We start from the raw sequence: 6,393 nt of genomic DNA on the forward strand, positions 1-6,393 counted from the left end.
AAACTCCAGAACTTATCTTTTGCAGGCCTACACAGAGAGATGAGAAATTATTTTCTGAGTGAACATAATCGCTTATGTAATCTATATGATATGCATGTATGTCACTTAAAAGCATGAAAGTCTTTCGAGGTGTGTATTTTATTTTTTCAGATCAGGTTTGGTTAGATGAACTAATTCAGAGGCAGGCCGTTTGTGTATAAATGACCCTCCAGCACATGCAGACTTAGCCGGCTCCCAAAGCCTGGCACAGAAACCTGTCTTGCCCATTGTAAAGAAAGACCATTGCATGCTGTTCTAGACCAGAAGGCTCTGTAGATAACCCAGACTTGCCCACTTTATTCAGTCAGTGTGAAATCAGTGCCAGGGGTAGTAAGTGACTTTCTGAAGGTCACGCAGGCATCTGTAAGACCAGGACCGAGGCTTCCATTGCTGCACAAGTGGGTCTGGGCTTCTTGCCCACTATTATGAACAACTTTGTAAATATTTTTTTAGAGACTTATTTTTATTGTGTGTATGTGTGTGGGTGGGGGAGTGTGTGTGAGTACAGGTTTTCTGGAGGCCAGAAGAGGGTTCCAGAACGTCTGGAGCTGGAAAGTGGTGTGAGCCCTGTGACATGGATGCTGAACCCCAGATTCAAGTCCTCTGCAAGAGCAGCACATACCCTCTGTTGCCTGGTTTTTATAATTTTGTATCTTAAAAGAGGTGACTTGCTGGCATGGTACCATAGCTATGACCCCATGACAGGGACTCTGAGGTAAAAGTCACCTGTTGTGGATGTAGCTTAGTAGCCTAGCATGTGCACGAATAAGATCTTTGGTTCAGGCCGGGCATGGTAGCTCATGCTTTTAATATCTGCACTCAGGAGGCAGAAGCAGGTGGATCACTGTGAGTTCGAGACCAGCCTGGTTTACTAAGGGAGTCCAGGACAGCCAAGGCTACACAGAGAGACCCTGTCTTGAAACTCCCACCCCCAAAAAATCTTTGGTTCAGTTCCCCACACCAGAGCATGCAAAAAATCATGAAAAGGGGCTGGAGAGATGGCTCAGAGGTTAAGAGTGCTGCCTGCTCTTCCAAAGGTCCTGAGTTCGATACCCAGCAACCACATGGTGGCTCACATCCATCTACAATGAAATCTGGTACCCTCTTCTGGCCTGCAGGTGTTACATGCAGACAGAACACTGTATACTAAATAAATAAATCTTTTTTAAAAATCATGAAAAAGAGAGAATGTGAAATATATATTTAAAGTTAGTTCCCAACTGATAATAATCAGTACTACAGAACTCAGAACTTAAGAATATTTATTGATCTTGCAGAGGACTGGGGTTTGTTTCCAAGAACCCACATGGTGACTAACACCAGTTATAGGGGATCCAATGGCCTCTTCTGGCCTCTGTGGGCACCTGTCACAGATACATACATGCAGACAAACATACACATAAATATAATAATAGTAATAATAACAATAAGCCAGGCATATGGCACATGCCTTTAATCCCAGCACTCGGGAGGCAGAGGCAGGTGGATCTCTGTGGGTTTGAGGCCAGCCTGGTCTACAGAGTGAGTTCTGGGACAGCAAGGTCTATATAGCAAGATTCTATTTCAAAATGATAATAACAACAACCACTGAGAAATGATTCGGTGGTTAAGGGCACTTGTTACTCTTCTAAAAGACCCAAGTTCAGTTCCTAGCACTCATATCAGGAAGGTCACAGCCCCCTGTCACTCTAGCTTCCGGGGACCCAGTGCCTTTCTCTGGCTTCCACGGGCGCCCTCTCCCCCACACATAGGCACATAAGTAAAAACAAAGACCAATAAACAATAAAATTCAATCCCACTTTTTAGAAGGTGTTATCTTTGATTTGACTACTACTAAAAATCAGAATGTCCAGGTATTCTCAGTTCTTCTTTTTGTTTGTTTGATTGTTTTGTTTTGTTTTTTTGAGACAGGGTCTCTCTGTGTAGCCTTGGCTGTCCTAGACTCAATTTGTAGACTAGGCTGGCCTCAAACTCACAGCGATCACCAGCCTCTGCCTCCCAAGTGCTGGGATTAAATAGGCATGCACCACCACACCCGGCCCTTGTTTTGTTTTTTTGAGACAGGGTCTCTCTGTGTAGCCTTGGCTGTCCTGGACTCAATTTGTAGACCAGGCTGGCCTCGAACTCACATCGATCCACCTGTCTCTGCCTCCCAAGCACTGGGATTAAAGGTGTATGCCACCATCACCCGGCCCCCTGTCAGTTCTTTTTTGTTGTTGTTGTTGTTGTTGTTGTTAAATATTTATTTATTATTTATACAGTATTGTGCCTGCATGCACACCTGCACAACAGAAGAGGGCACTGGATCTCACTACAGATGGTTTTAAGCCACCATGTGTTTGCTGGGAATTGAACTCAGGACCTCTGGAAGAGCAGCCAGTGCTCTTAACCTCTGAGCCATCTCTCCAGCCCCCCGCCCCCGCCAGTTCTTAATGGTGGTACAATACCTATTCCAAAGAAGAATTTTGTCTTGTGGTAAAAGTTTTGCCAAACCTTAAAAGTAACCCTTTAGGATTCTTTCATTTTTAACCCTGGGAATTATGACAGAACCTCCCTAAGATCACGCCAATCTATTCTGCTCAGTGGATGGTGAGAATGCCTGTCTTCCTGTGTTTGGGAGCCCCGAGCACTCTGCTTAGTTTGAAGTCCAGCGGAGGGACCAGCAAGACCTTTTATGGAGTCTTAGAAGACCTGATCCAGGGAGTCCGTGTGGAGCTGCCCAACATTCTTCAAACACTGGGTCCCAGACAGGGACTACACATGATTTCTGAGTTTCCAGAAAAGGCCATTTGCGTAACCAGGATGCCGCAAGTGCACATCTTGTTGAGTAACAAAACGGGTTATGCCTGCTTCTGCCTGGCAGCACTGTCCATGGAGCGTTAAACCACGGCACTGACTGGAAAAGCCTGGAGGTCAGGAAGAACAGAATTCCTAAACCCTGGCCTTGAGCTTTGTTCTTAATCAAGGGCCTTTCCAGTTTGCAGGGTTAGTTCAGAGTTGCCACTGATAGAAAACTAGTGTCCGAACTCAGACTTGTAGTTTGGATACACTGCTCTTGATAATATTTAGCCTGGATATTGGCAGTAGGAAAAAGTAAGACATAACTGCCATTTGTCTTTCCTTTTACCAAAATGTTTACTGTATATGCTGCAGGAGGGGCACATGCCATGGAGAATGTGGCGGGGGGGGGGTGGGGGTGGGTCACAGAATGATGCTCCAAATCTGTTCTCTGTTTCTGCCATGTGAGTCACAGGGACAGAACACAAGTGGGCAGGCTTGGCAGCAGCTCCTTCACCTGCTGATGTGTCCCACAGGTCTGTCTGTCTTCAGAAGAGTTCTTTCATACCCCAAAGCTAGCACAGGAAGGAACCAGAAGCTTATGTGGCCTGGTAACATCTGTTGGCTGTGTCTTCCAGGTTGTGATGGAGAACCTCAGGCATCTCTTGGGACACAGAAGAAACCCTTGAGAGCATCTTTTTGGGAGTTGGGAAGATGTTTAGCAGTGTGCTGAAAGTGGGCTGGAGATGAGCCTGAGAATCACTTTTCTTTTTTCTTATTTTTCTTCCTTTACATATACATTTATATTATTACACATGTATACAATAAACTACCTACAGCAAGAAGAACCACGAAACAATCAGGAATTATATAAATGTTACATTCATAGTGTTTTGGCTATTTGTATTTGGCAACCTTGAAGAAAACATCTTTCCTATCTTGGTGAGTCTAAAATTCTGAATGTAAATCAATATCTATCATATTTCATCTGGAGTTCAACCCCATCAGAGACTAGAGAAGGAATCAAATTAATTACCAGAGTAGACAGGAAATACAGGTAAGCAGCTTCCAAAATGAAAAAGTGACAGAGACACTTTGCTGCCTGAACAGTCACTCAAAACTCTCTCTAATGTTGGAGCATCGTCTCCAGCCTTCTGGTCCAGTGTATCTGACAGACATATTTGTGAGGCAGGAACTATTGAGGACTTGCTTTCCCTGTGTCTTAAAAAAACAAAAAGCCAGGCTGGGCATGGTGGCTCATGTGCCTTTCATCCAAGCACTTGGGAGGCAGAGGCAGATGGGTAGCTGTGAGTTTGAGACCAGCCTGGTCTACAAAGAGAATCCAGGACAGCCAACACTACACAAAGAGACGCTGTCTGGAAAAAACCTTTAAAAAGAGCAGAAGAGATGGCTCAGAGGCTAAGAGCACTGGCTGCTCTTCCAAAGGAACCGGGTTCAATTCCCAGCAACCACTTGATGGCTCACAACCATCTATAATGAGATCTGGTGACCTCTTCTGGCCTGCAGGTGAAACATTGTATACATAGTAAATAAATCTTGAACAAAAAATGAAGAGCAGGGCGTGGTGGCACACATCTTTAATCTCAGCACTCAGGAAGGCAGAGGCAGGCAGATCTCTCTGAGTTTGAGCCAGCCTGGTCTACAGAGTGAGTTTCAGGACATCCAGCGCTACATAAAGAGACCCTGTTTGGAAAACAAAATAACACCAAAACAAAAACAAAATTTTGAAACAGTAAACTAGGCTTGATGAGGCACCCCTTTAATCCCAGCATTCAAGAGACAGAGACAGGCAGATCTCTGTGAATTCAAGACCAGCCTAGTCTATTTAGGGAGTTCCATGACAACCATGGATGCACACAATTAAAAAAAAAAATGTGTTTATTGAGACTTAGCTCCATTGTAAGTTGAGCTATGGGAAATTTTAAGCTAAAATAGGGTAGAAACTATATAAAACAATTCAAAATAAAATGTCATTAGGACTTTAATGATAGACCATTATCTGCCCTGTGTCCAGGCCAAGGGTCTAGCTGTAACCCAACTTGTATGGCATTGCTTCCTACTTATATCACACAGGGAGGAAGGAACCCCCATGTCTGTACCCTCTTCGCTAAGCACTTTAGGTATTTTATTTTAGTATCTGAAGAAGCCATGAGGCCACTGTTGTATTGTGAGAGGAAACTGAGGTTTGGAGAGGGAAGCTCAGTGTATCTGAACTGCACGAAAGCATGTTTGCCCTGCGGTTCAGCTTCCTTGGCATCTGTGAAGCCCCTTTGTGAACGAGGAAACTGAAGCTCAGATGGTATAAATTGCCAGAAGCGACACAGTAAGGACTGAACACTGGGATCCCCAACAATCTGCTTCATAAACCCCAATCCAGCCACTACTGAACAGGTACCTGTAAACCCCAAGTGAGATGTCCATTAATCCCACACAGGGTGAGAACTGACCAAATCCTAGATAGACTGCCTCCAATACTCAGAAATCCTGCCTGAAACAGGAGATCATCTGCCAAAGTTCTTGTCCCTCTGGGCTACACAATAAGATCTTGTCTCACGCTGGGTATGGTGGAGCACATCTTTAATCCCAGCACTTGGGAGGCAGAGGCAGGCAGATCGCTGTGAGTTCGAGGCCAGCCTGGTTTACGAAGAGAGTGCCAGGACAGGCAGGACTATTACACAGAGAAACCCTGTCTTGGGAGGGATGTGGGGGTAGCAAACCAACCAGAAACCTACGCAGGTAGGGTCTGTCTGTGTTCTGTCCAGATGCCTTCTTTAAAGGTTAACCCCTTCCATGCCATCAGATAGTTCAAAGACAAAAGACCACAACTCTGTGGCTCAAGGTGGTGCAGGTACGCAGCTGTGGTGGGAGGCCAGCATTTGCTTAGGGTGAGAACACCCCCGCTAAAAAAAAAAAAAAAAAAAGAGCAATAGTGCATGTATCTTTCCTTTTCTGAAGCTTCTGACGGAGGCATTCTCCAGTTGCCTTCCAGACTTAAGCAAGTGAAAGCTGCTTTAGGGGCGCTTAGGTCACTGCTGCAGCTCCACTACGGCTTCCAGAGGTTCACTCACAGTTTCTGCTTACTCACGTCAAAAAGTCTCATCTTTAAGCATCTCTCCCGCAGTTCCTTCCGCTTCTTTCTCTTTAGGGCACAGGTTGCTTAAGCTCCTGGCTAGCCTATATTGAACAAGTGCTCACTCTCGTTTTTTTGAAGCTGCGATTAGATCATTTTGTGGACTGAAAAGGAAGGAACAAGCAGGAGAGACAGATGACGGTGATGATGAACAGGCAGGGTCTCGCTAGGCAACTAACTGGCCGTTTCCAACTTGGGGCAAGTAAAACCCAGCGGCGTTTTGGGGGCTGGGGAGATGGCTCAGTGTTGCTAAGTACTGGTTGCTCCTCCAGAGGACCTGGGTTTGACTCAGCACCCATGGGCGACTCACAACCATTTGTAGTTCACTTCCAGGGGACCCAGCACCCTCTGTGGCCTCCAAGGGCACCAGGCATGAATGTGTGTACTAATGTACATGCATACAAAACACCTGTGCACATTCACAA

This window comes from Acomys russatus, chromosome 24 (assembly GCF_903995435.1).
Source record: "Acomys russatus chromosome 24, mAcoRus1.1, whole genome shotgun sequence".
Classification (NCBI taxonomy): Eukaryota; Metazoa; Chordata; class Mammalia; order Rodentia; family Muridae; genus Acomys; species Acomys russatus.